The 12,815-nt window shown below is 41.6% G+C and overlaps 1 protein-coding gene across 4 annotated transcripts in view; it reads left to right on the top strand.

Moving 5' to 3' along the window:
- IL17REL (interleukin 17 receptor E like) overlaps positions 1-12,815 on the top strand; it is a 349,783-nt gene that overhangs the window by 13,685 nt on the left and 323,283 nt on the right. The window lies entirely within an intron of this gene.

Below are 12,815 nucleotides of genomic sequence, written 5' to 3' on the forward strand. Positions count from 1 at the left end.
CTCAGCCTACTGTGTAACCCCACTTCTGGATCAGCGCTCCCGGCAAGCCACGTGCTTAAAACCCCTTTCTATTTCCCTGTGCAGCAACTTAAAAGGAAGTTGCAATCTTGTCCTTAATAATCTGAATAGCGTTTAGTTTGTTAAAGCTCTTTAGGGGAAAAACAAATACTTTCGTGCAGTTCTGAGTTGAAGGAATTGTAGTAGTAAGTGATGGTTCAAAGGCTATATAAGTTAGGTGATATTTTTCCCTGTTTGAGGGTGCAGAAGACCTATAATTATTGAACCATGAATAGCGTATGCATGTGCTGTGAAAATTCCCCTGCACAGCTCTGCCAATGTATCTCAGCCCTGACATGCAGCATCCCTGGTATTTATGTTGAGAAATTGCCAGCTGTGCTTTGCAGTGTCAAATTTAGGTGTGGTTCTGTGATAAGCACCAGAAGAGTTGGGATGAGCCCAGCAAATTCAGTTTCCTTGATGAAAAGAGAACTTGAAGTTAGGTCTCCAAACATAAATGCCTAGAGCACGGATCCATTTCACAATCTCTAACTTCCTGAATTTACCATCTTCTTCTCTCTGAAGTCACCTACTGTTTAACTGACTTAATAATAATTTGTCTTAATACAGGTTTTAGGTTCTTTGGTTAACAAAAATATAGGGAAAGTATTAAAGTTTGCTTTCCATTCCGGGTTATAGTCTAAAACCTGGAGCTGATTTAATCTCAGTTTACAACTGATGGCAAACTTTGGTTTTACGATTGACGTGTCACAATCTACCAGCCACTGCTGGTGCAATACTAAATGCACCTACAGAATTTGCCTTGTTCATGCCATTAGTAACAGTGTTCTCACAGGTCAGTTAAATTCACAGAGGCAAAAAGCTAGTTCTGCATTCGGGGCCTAATCCAAAGAAAGAATTCCACGGATATCAGTGGTCTTTGGATTCAACACTTAATCAGCTAGAGAAGCATGAGTGAAAACAACATGGTGTTTGGTTTTTACGAAGGCCAAACTGTACTGTATAGTAGTGCTTGGCGCCCATTTGTGTGGTACAGAGGCCGTTGTAACATCAGAGTACTAGATACCTTCCATCTGAGACAATTTCAGTCATTCATAGTGGAAAGTGGCAAATTCAAATAGCTAGTAATGCTGTATTAAAGTGCACTGGTCTCATCAGTATACAAGCAATGCTGATGAAAATGTTGCTTAGAGAGAGACTAGTTGTGCCTTTCAAATGGGTGAGCTGGTAAAATTTTTTGACATTCCAGATATGGCGTGACATTGATTTATACCAGCTGAGTATCTGGCCAATTAAGAGCATTTTGGCTGCATTTTGTGCATAGTATATGATTCTGTTTTGTCTGTCATTACTGGTGTCATGTTTCCTAAAATATCAACTCAAATGCTTAGAAAAAGAGGTTGGCACATGCTGTCACTGCAGACAAACCTCTGTCTCCAAACCTCTGTCCCATCAGCAGCTATGGGCACACTACAACGGGCCAGATCCTCACTCCAAATCAGCATCACTCTGTCTGAATTTAAGACACAGTGTCTATCAGTGCCCTTTTTTGTGTTTGTATCACAATATTATCATCACAACATATATTCAGTGCATTTGAAAAAACGCAAGGGGAAAAATATCCCCCCTGGGTGTGATGCCTGAACGCAAAATTGCTTTGACTGGTGTTTCATTTGTGTGACAAATATGCAACACAGCAAAGAAATGCCAGAGGTATAATTACTGTACTTTTACACTCTTTCACAAGCACTCTTCCTCTTAGAATGCGCGCAGTTGCAGTTGTATGAAGAAGGCTCAGGATCATCATTCTCAGCCCCAGGAGCGATTTATGTGGTGGTGTTTCTCATTTTTGGATACAGTTAGGGATGTCAAGCGATTAAAAAATTTAATCACAATAAATTGCGAGATTTAAAAAAATTCATCACAATTAATTGTAGGATTAATCGCACTGTTAAATAATAATAGAATACCATTTATTTAAATATTTTTGGATATTTTCTACATTTTCAAATATATTGATTTCAATCACTGCACAGACTACAAAGTGTATAATGCTCACTTTATATTTATTTTTTATTACAAATATTTGTGCTGTAAAAAAAAGAAATAGTATTTTTCAAGTCACCTCATACAAGTACTGTAGTGCAACCTCTTTATCATGAAAGCTGAACTTACAAATGTAGAATTATGTAAAAAAAAACTACATTCAAAAATAAAACAGTGTAAAACTTTAGAGCCTGCAGGGCCACTCAGTCCTACTTCTTGTTCAGCCAGTCACTCATACAAACAAGTTTGTTTACATTTGCAGGAAATAATGCTGCCCGCTTCTTGTTTACAATGTCGCCTGAAAGTGAGAACAGATGTTTGCATGTCACTGTTGTAGCCGGCATTGCTAAATATTTATGTGCCAGATGCACTAAAGATTCATATGTGCCTTCATTTTCAACCACTGTTTGAAAGGACATGCATCCATGCTGATGATGGGTTCTGCTCAATAACGATCCAAAGCAGAGCAGACCGACGCATGTTCACTTTCATCCTCTGAGTCAGATGCCACCAGCAGAAGGTTGATTTTCTTTTTTGATGGTTCAGTTTCTGTAGTTTCCGCATCAGAGTGTTGCTCTTTTAAGACTTCTGAAAGCATGCTCCACACCTCGTCCCTCTCAGATTTTGGAAGGCGCTTCAGATTCTTAAACCTTGGGCTGAGTGCTGTAGCTATCTTTAGACTTCTCACATTGGTACCTTCTTTGCGTTTTGTCAAATCTGCAGTGAATGTGTTCTTAAAATGATCAACGTGTGCTGGGTCATCATCCAAGACTGCTAGAATATAAAATACATGGCAGAATATGGGTAAAACAGAGCAGGAGACATACTGTTCTCCCTCAAGGAGTTCAGTCAAAATTTAATTAATGCATTATTTTTTTTAACAAGCGTCATCAGCATGGAAGCATGTTCCCTGGAATGGTAGCCGAAGCCTGAAGGGGCATACGAATGTTTAGCATATCTGGCACATAAATACTTTGCACTGCCGGCTACAAAAGTGCCATGTGAACGCCTGTTCTCACTTTCTGGTGACATTGTAAATAAGAAGCCAGCAGCATTATCTCCCGTCAATGTAAACAAACTTGTTTGTCTTAGCAATTGGCAGAATAAGAAGTAGGACTGAGTGAACTTGTAGGCTCTAAAGTTTTACATTGTTTTGTTTTTCAGTGCAGTTATGTAACCAAAAAAATCTACCTTTGTAAGTTGAACTTTTATGATAAAGAGATTGCATTATGGTACTTGTATGAGGTGAATTGAAAAAATACTATTTCTTTAGTTTATCATTTTACAGTGCACATATTTGTAATCAAAAGTAAATATAAAGTGAGCACTTTACACTTTGTGTTTGTTATATTAATTTAAATCAATGTATTTGAGAATGTAGAAAAACATCCACAAATATTTAATAAATTTCAATTGGTATTCTATTTTTTAACAGGGCAATTAAAACTACAATGAATCGCAATTAATTTATTTAATTGCAATTAATTTTTTTGAGTTATCACGTGAGTTAACTGCGATTAAACGACAGACTTAGTTACAATATAAAGAACAAGATCAGTTGTAGCCAAGAAGCTTTTGGTGCAGCTCTGGGGAGAAAGGGAAAACTTAAAGGTGTCCTTTATTCACCCCACATTCTGGGGTCACTGCATTTGGCCAGTGTGCAGATTTAGAATAGCCCAAAGGTTGCTGTAAAGCTGCCCCAAAGGGCAGTCATAGGAATTTGCAATTGCCAGAATGGAGGGAAGCCTTTTTTTCTGGCCACACCTTCTACATTGGCAGTCTGCATTGTGGGTAGTAGTGTGATAACTGCTATGGTGGCTCTATTTCACCCAAAGATCTGCCAATATAGGAAAGAACTTCTATTTCCAGACCACTTGACTTTAGGGCTGTTTGCACCAGTGCAGTGGTTTTCAACCTTTTTTCATTTGCAGACCCCTAAAAAATTTCAAATGGAGGTGCAGACCCCTTTGGAAATCTTAGACATAGTTTGCTGACTCCCAGGGGTCTGCAGATCGTGGGCTGAAAACCATTGTTCTATGGTAATGGCAACCTTTCGTGGACCCCTTATATATAGTCTGTGGAGCCCCAAGGGTCCGTGAACCACAGGTTGAAAGCCGCCACACTAATGGATCAATGTAAAGTGACCAGAGAATGGCCCAAGATCAAGCCCATGATCTTTTAAAAATCATTATTTTTTAGCAAGTTTCAAAGTCTGCCTCTGACACACACACAACTATCCCACTGACCTGAAGTTGCTAAGAATTCTAGTATGCCACCTTCACCTGTGAGCTGGACACACCCCCTGCAAAAGAAAGCTGGTCAAAGTTACATGAAACTGAGGGCCAGCTCCTCAGAGGTGTTTAGGCTCCTGACTTCCATTGATTTCAATAGAAGATAGGAGCCTAAATACCTTTGAGGATCTGAGCCTGAGTCTTACTTTGACTCTTTGCCATTGTCACATGTCAGAAGGCACATTCTACTGCCTCACCTCTTCTTCTCTTGCCCCCAATTCCTCTGGGCATTCGGCAGAAAGGGGAACGTTTCTGCCTCTTCTTTTCTCTGCCAGTTTCATTCAAAAAATAAACCACCCAAAAATGTAAGCATTCTCCTCCTGATCCCGCTTTGCCTTCTGCACTCCCTCCCTACCACAAAAAAAGTAAACTTGTCAACATAGCCTCCGTTCTCTGAGAACCTGCTGTGCTAGCTAAAAAGGAGTCTATTTGCCCCGCACCCTCTATTCAGAAGACTGGATTTGGCTGTATCTGTTTAGATAACCTCTATCTACAATAGGTCAATTGCATAAATGGGGGAAACCCTAGAGAAACAGGAAACCCCCTAACTGTTTCTGTGTTGCGTAAGTATTTTTTGCTTAGGCTTTTTGCCAAGACAGATATGAATCAGAGATTTTATAGGTATAAGAACACTGTAATGCACTTCCTTTTTCAGAAAGTGTTTTTGAAAGAGGAAGAAGAATTCAGATTCCTGAATTAATGTGTGGGTTTTTTCATCGGCTTCAGTTTAGATATTTCCTGAAACAAAGACATAGAAAGTGGAAGATGAACTTCTTTAATGTATGTGAGTTCTTCTTTGGCAAATGGTCTCTATGACTCTGTCAAAATGTGTATGAAGGGGAAAAAACCCAGCTCCCATATAATGGGGAAAAAAATCAGGTACGAAAACAAGAAATTGCAACCAAGTGCTCACTGTAACTGTCTGGTATTTGTGAAAATCTGTCTGATTAGCTAAGGATTTTCTGCAAGAGCTCCATGTCTGAGGAGCTCTGCATCTGCAGGGAACCCTACTGAAGTGATTGGTTCCCTGTGCAGGTGCAAGGATCTGCCTGCAAGGTTCTCATCATAGGTTCAAGGCCATAACATGCTCATCACTGTATGGTTTGTGTGATCTAGGTACCATTAATAGGAGATCTGAGGCATCTAATCACTCTGAGGATGAAAATCTGGCTCCACTGAAGTCAATGGGATTTTTGCTATCGACTTCAGTGGAGCCAGGATTTCACCAGGGAGATTTTGCACTATAACCTTCTCAATAATCTTAACCCTCCCTCCCCCACAACAAACAAACAAACAAAAAGGAAGCATAGATAGTGAAAAATAGTTAACTATTCTAGTGATCGTCTCTTGGGCAATATTGACAGGTGTCAGGGAAGTCTCCAGAGCTGCTTAACCACAGCCTTGTCAATAGCCTGACCCTAAAATGGGAGGTTAGAAACAGGGATGTAATTTGCAAGATTGTCAGCAGCAAGAGAGATTGCTTCCCCAGTGATCAGTTGCTCAGCCCTTGAACAACAGTTGCCTTAAACATCTTCCTGAGAACTCTGACCAAGGAAGCCAACATCCCAATTCACCCACTTAATTTTTACACCTATCAGGGGCTTGAGTCAATTTTGCAGGTAGTCAGTTGCAATTCTTCAAGTACATCCAGAAATTCAATTAGTGAAACTTGTCCTTCTGCATAGAGCTGCAGAGTCCAGTAAAGAAATGGATTAAAAATAGATATATGTAACAGCAGCTAAAATTAGAGAGTGAACTTTATATTGAATGATCTGTTCCATTTCTGCTTTTTTAAAGTTTACTATTGCATTGCATTTTTTCAGAGAAAGTAATAGTTTTCTTTCAACTGACTATACTGTGTTGGGAAATACAAATAAGGAAATTGGATGATATTGTTTAAGAATTTTTGTTATGCAAAAATGCTCTCTGAGTAGAAATGATTTTACATGGTTTTGTACATAAGATCTCACATGTTGCAATATGTGCATTCATTTCATTCTCCCATGATCTGGGTTTCAAAGGTCCAGGGCAGCCACAAATCCCAGTGATGTCAGTCACTTGAAATATTTTGACTTAGATATATTCCAATCGAGTGGCAATTGTGTAAAGTAAGATTGGTTTTCCTTAGGTGTTCTTTATTAGGTGACATTGATGTATTTTATAAAGGTGGTACCTGCCTTTGCACGGAACTTACACTGCGTAGGCCCTGGCTAGCCAACAGAAATTTGTGAGAAGTGTCAGTCTGTGAGAAATTTTGATTAAATTTTTAGCCCATGAAAATTCGTGGCCACCTGTTTCTTTTTATCATTGATGAAAGTGTATTTGAAACACCACCATTCGGGCATGTCTGGTTTTATGGTTCACTTTTGACTTACTCCCATGGCAAAGGTGATGGCCTACCTCAAGCCAGTAGCGGAGCTAATAGGGAAGCTGCCTCCTCCCCTCCCCCTCCCCCCCAGTGGCCTTTAGGGGTATGTGTGGCACCTTTTCATACAGGTCTTGAGAGTGAGCTTGCTCCAGACTCATCCAGTAGTGGTGGCTCCTGGCCTGTGGGGCTGGGCCCAACTCCCCGCTTGGGGCATTGTGACATACTCCACAGGATCAAGTGGTGCTGTGACCCTGTGTGCCATGTTGCAAATCCACTCATGACAGAGGGGTGGCTTGGCCAAACCCGAATGGCACTGCAACACGGTGTGCCCCTGCAATGGAAATATTGGGAGGGTGGGTCTATTTTCCGCCTCCCCAATGGATTCTGCCCCCGCAATATCTTGTGGAGGCAAGAGTGGGCCCCAGCTATGTTATGCACATGTGCGTTGCGGGAATGAGGGGCAAAGACAAGAGTGGGACCCAGAGGAGGGGCTGGAGTGGCCACGGTGGTGCATGAGATAGGGATGGCCACAACGTAGGGTTGCCAACAGTCCCATATTACAAGGGATATCCCTTATTTAAATAGAAAATTGCCTGTCCCATTCTATACAGGATGCCTTTTATCGCGTATTTCAACAGCAGGGGGCCAGCGCTCATGGGTGCATCTTTCCACTCTCCTCCAGACTCTGGCCCTTTAATGCTGAGCAGTGAAAGTAGACAGGGTCGTGCTCTGGGGCCAGGGTCAGGTGGGAAGTGGAAAGATGCACGTTTAAGTACTGACCCCTGCTGGACAGGGCCCCCTGCTGACTCCAGCCCCAGAGTGCGGGCTGTCTGCTTTCCCTGTGCAGGTTCTGCAGGCAGGGCAAGTGGACAGGGCTGTGTGCCCTGGAGCTGTGCTGAAGGGCCAGGGTCAGAAAGGGGCTCTGTCTGGCAGGGGGTCAGTACTTCTGGGCTGTAACCTCCTCACTTGCAGAGTCTCTGCCAACATCCCCAGCAGAGGATCATAACTGCTGGTTGGTGGCTGGCTGCTGCAGCAGTGGGGGGAATGAGGTGGGCAGGAAGCCTGGTTCTGGCAGCAGAGACCACCTCTGCAGAGACCTGTCCGCTTCCCCTGCTGGACAGAGCCCCCTCCTGCCTTTGAGCATGGCCCCAGGTCTTTGTGCCTCCCTGATAACCTTATCGTGCCCCCTTTGGGGGCTACAACCCATAGTTTGGGAACCTCCGGCTATAGCGGAACTAATATTTGTAAATCATATAATTAGTGGCTAATCATATGAGTGAAGTAGTGGGAACACCAGGCAGGTCTCTTAGACTTAAAGAGACAAAAATGAGGAGACTGTGTAGATATAAAAGTCGGTGAGAAGAAAAAATACAACTGGGCCTTTTGTACTTTGTGCTGGTGTGAATTCCCTCTCAGGCATGGAGGTGAAACTGACCTGAAGCAGCACGCAGTAGCCAATGAATGTAAGAAAAACACTCAGGCCAAAGGTATGACAAATATTAGCAAATTCTTTGTCTCTTCAAACACTGAAAGTCACAGAATTGCAGCATGGGAAATTGCAACAGTTTACCACACAGAAAAACACAGCCTATGTTACAACAGCAAGGACTGTGATAATAAGCTTGCCAGTGATTCAAATCAAGTTTTGTGATTCAAATATTGCAAACCAGTTGTGTTGTGGAAGTACCAGAGCAGAGCTATTAGTGACCAATATTTTGGCCCCAAAGTCTGTGGGGGATTGTTTATGGGATTTATTACCATCGCCACTAGAACAGCATATGTATTTCTCTGTAGTGACCGATGCTTCAAATAAGGGGAATAGGAAGATGCTTCCAATGTGCCTACAATATTTCACCATATCAGCTGGCATTCAGTGCAAGCTGCTTGATTTTTATGAAGACAGTGATGACTCTGCAAAAAGCATTCATCATGCTGTAACAAACTGCCTAGAGAAACACCATCTTCATGTTAATTGTCTTACTGCATACTCTGCTGATAATGCAAATGTGAACTATGGGAAACACAGTTCAGTGTATCAGTTATGATGTTATGAAAATGACTGCATTTTGAAGGTGAAATGCCCTGCACACATGCTCAAATAAATTTGTTAGTCTCTAAGGTGCCACAAGTCCTCCTTTTCTTTTTGCGGATACAGACTAACCTGGCTGCTACTCTGAAACCTGCACACATAGTCCACAATACTTGCAAACATGCGAGTGATCAGCTGTCGGTTGACATAGAAACAATTGTGTTGAAAATTTACAACCGTTTTTTATGTCTGCAATACACAGAAAAGAACTCTGAAGTTTTTTTGAGTTTGTTGACATTGAATAGAAAGAAGTACTGCAACATGTGAATACAAGATGACTATCCCTTAACTCAGCAGTCGATCGATTTTTGAGAAACTGACCAGCAATTACAGCCTACTTCAAGTCACTAGGGGAGGCTTGTCCAGTAGCATTAAAGAATATTTTCGCAGAAGATGGCGAGTATGCCTGTATTATGGAAACCTACATGTGTTTTTCCCACAACGTGGCTTGTATCTTTGATGTATTTGTAAGAAAGTTGGAGGAATCAAAGTTATGCATTACTGACATGTACACAGAGATCATAGAATCATAGAATCATAGAATATCAGGGTTGGAAGGGACCTCAGGAGGTCATCTAGTCCAACCCCCTGCTCAAAAGCAGGACCAATTCCCAATTAAATCATCCCAGCCAGGGCTTTGTCAAGCCTGACCTTAAAAACTTCTAAGGAAGGAGATTCCACCACCTTCCTAGGCAACGCATTCCAGTGTTTCACCACCCTCCTAGTGAAAAAGTTTTTCCTAATATCCAACCTAAACCTCCCCCACTGCAACTTGAAATGTTGCCAATTTAAGATGAAGGTACTAAGTCAGAAAGAGGATTGCGTTTTTTTTTTTTTATTCCAAGCCAAACAACTGATGGAAAAGCCACTTCCACAACAAAACGTAAAGTTAAAGAAGACTTCATTAAATTTTATGACTCTGTGTTTTTGTACAGTGGTAAATAGTTTGATTTCTCTACTGACAATGCAGTGATGAAGCTGAAACTCATTAGTCTCTCTGAGAAATTTAGTTTCTCAGATCTTGAGAATGTAACAGGCGCAATCAAAATGAGGGAAATTGTAAACATGGACCAGCTCTATGAGGAATTCTGCACTAGTCAAGATGTGATCGAAACATCAAGAAATGACATTTCCAAATCGATCAGTGAAAAATGGGTGTACGTGTTTCAGAAGTGTGGAAAAGAAAACTTGAGAAACTTGTTCCCAATTGTGTTGTTTGTACTTAGTGTGCCAGAATCAAACGCATTTGTAGAGAGGATTTTTTCATTAATGGGGAATAAATAGTTTGACGTACGAAACAGATGCATTGTAGATTTAATTAAAAGCGAACTCCAAATTTGCATAAACTTCCAGTATCCTGAAAAGATTTCTTCATCTTTGTACAACAAGATCAGGAGTTGCTGAGTGCTGCAAAAAGCAGCAAGAAATACAACTGGCAAATGTAGGTGAGTACTGCTTATTATTAATTAATTATTAATAATAATGATAATATTGGGAGGAGGCAGGAGGCAGGGGTGCTAAGAAAACAGTCCCTTATGTTTGAAATACAATGTTGGCAATCCTACCATCAGAGAGGAGGTGGGACTCCCCAGCCTAGCCCAGTCCCACCCTACAGTCACTGTGGGTCCCAGCGGAGACACCTGGCCCAAGGAGGGGCAGGAGCTCGTGTGCCAGCTGCCCGTATGGGGTGTAGGAAGGGACGGGATAGGGCGCCAGCACTTGGTCAGGTGGGGACACTGGGCTCTACCCACCAAGTAACTGCCATAGAAGCGGCAGTAGGAATTACTGGGATGCCCTTCCCCAGCCTGGAGCCAGCCTCCCTCCCTCCCCTCAGGGCTCAGCTCACCTCCCTCCCCCTTCTATTCCCCCATTCGCTCAGAGGTTCTGCCCTGCTCAATGCATTATTTGCCATTCAAATCTTCTATTTTTAGGTGCTTATAACTTCCTCAAAAGATTTCTTTTAAATTTCATACAAATCTTTTAAGCTGTTTTGGGGTATCAGTTTTCGCTTGTAAAGAGGTTTCTCAGATGCTCCTCGGTGCTCAGATAACTAAAAATGGTTTTGATTTAGAGCATTAAACTTGCTATTTTCTTAGTCTCGGTCCTGCAAACACTTTTATTCATGAGCTTAACATTAGATACATGAGTGTCGTCAATGGACTACTATGTGCATAAAAAGAACAGGAGTACTTGTGGCACATTAGAGACTAACAAATTTATTTGCGCATAAGCTTTCATGAGCTACAGCTCACTTCATCAGATGCATGCAGTGGACAATACAGTGGCGAGATTTTATAGACACAGAGAACATGAAACAATGGGTGTTACCATACAGACTGTAACGAGAATGATCAGGTAAGGTGAGCTATTACCTGCAGGAGAGAAAAAAAACCTTTTGTAGTGATAATCAAGGTGGGCCATTTCCAGCAGTTGACAAGAACGTGGGAGGAACAGTAGGGGGGGGGCAGAAATAAACATGGGGAAATAGTTTTACTTTGTATAATGACACATCCACTCCCAGTCTTTGAGTAATGACATATCCACTCCCACTCAACTTGAATAAAGACTGGGAGTGGATGTGTCATTACACAAAGTAAAACTATTTCCCCATGTTTATTTCCCGCCCCCCTTACTGTTCCACACAGGTTCTTGTCAACTGCTGGAAATGGCCCACCTTGATATTCATGACAAAAGGTTTTTTTTCTCTCCTACTGGTAATAGCTCACCTTACCTGATCACTCTTGTTACAATGTGTATGGTAACACCCATTGTTTCATGTTCTCTGTGTAAATAAATCTCCCCACTGTATTTTCCACTGCATGCATCCGATGAAGTGAGCTGTAGCTCATGAAAGCTTATGCTCAAATAAATTTGTTAGTCTCTAAGGTGCCACAAGTACTACTTTTTTTTTTTTTTTTTGCGAATACAGACTAACATGGCTACTACTCAGATATCTGCATAAAGTTAAGCATGCATATAGATTTGCAGGACAGGCACCATAGATTTGTTCACTATCTTTGCCATGTATTTTTTTTAAAAAATTAAATAAATTTACAAGCAGAGTTCGGAAATCTCATCCTGCAATTCTGGTATCACTTCCTCCCACTTTTGCATGTATTTAGTTTAAGATTTTTCTTTTTTCTGTGAAGTGGGTGTAAAATTCTATCAGATCTGAATTCTCTGTTCAGACCAGTGGTAGCATTTAACACCTTCTTTGTACTGGCTTTTCCCTGAGGTAGATGACTATACCTGGAGGAAGGCAGTGGAAAATCAGGCCCCCTCTCCCTACTGTTTTATACCCAAATCCTTGCAAACACTTACCCACTTGATTAATCCCATTTGTGGGATTGGGGCCTGAATACTCTTAAATAAAAAAGCAAGTCTTATTGATTTGGAGGTGATTGATTTGACTTGTCATATACATAAATCCTCTTAAAAATTATTTGACTAATGTTAATATTATCAATTATTATATATATATAGCTCCAAAAGTGTATGGAGGGTAGCACAAATAGGACAAGATCCCTGCACAATCAGCTTGTATTGGAAATGCAGACAGTCTAATATACTCTTTGACACAGTAAATATCATTGCCAATTTATTAAATCATAGTTGTATGAGAACATAAGAATGACCATAGTGGTCAGATCAAGGGTCCATCTAGCCCAGTATCCTGTCTTCTGACAATGGCCAGTGCCAGGTGCTTCAGAGGGAATGAACAGAACAGGGCAATTTCAAGTGATCCATCCCTTGTCGTACAGTTCTAGCTTTTGGCAGTTGGAGATTTAGGGACACCCGGAGCATGCGTTGTGTCCCTGACCATCTTGGCTAATAGCCATTGGTGGATGTAAGATTCCTGCGTCTCAGGGTCAGGGCGCCTCCTTTGGCAGTGCTGGGAACTCAGCAACCACACCAGATCTGTGAGCATCATGGCTTGTGGTGAGGCAACCAAATGAGCAATAGCTCAGGCCTCTTGGATGTGGGGGTTAGCGCTCGTCCAGCC

Source organism: Lepidochelys kempii, chromosome 1, assembly GCF_965140285.1.
Source record: "Lepidochelys kempii isolate rLepKem1 chromosome 1, rLepKem1.hap1, whole genome shotgun sequence".
Lineage (NCBI taxonomy): Eukaryota > Metazoa > Chordata > Testudines > Cheloniidae > Lepidochelys > Lepidochelys kempii.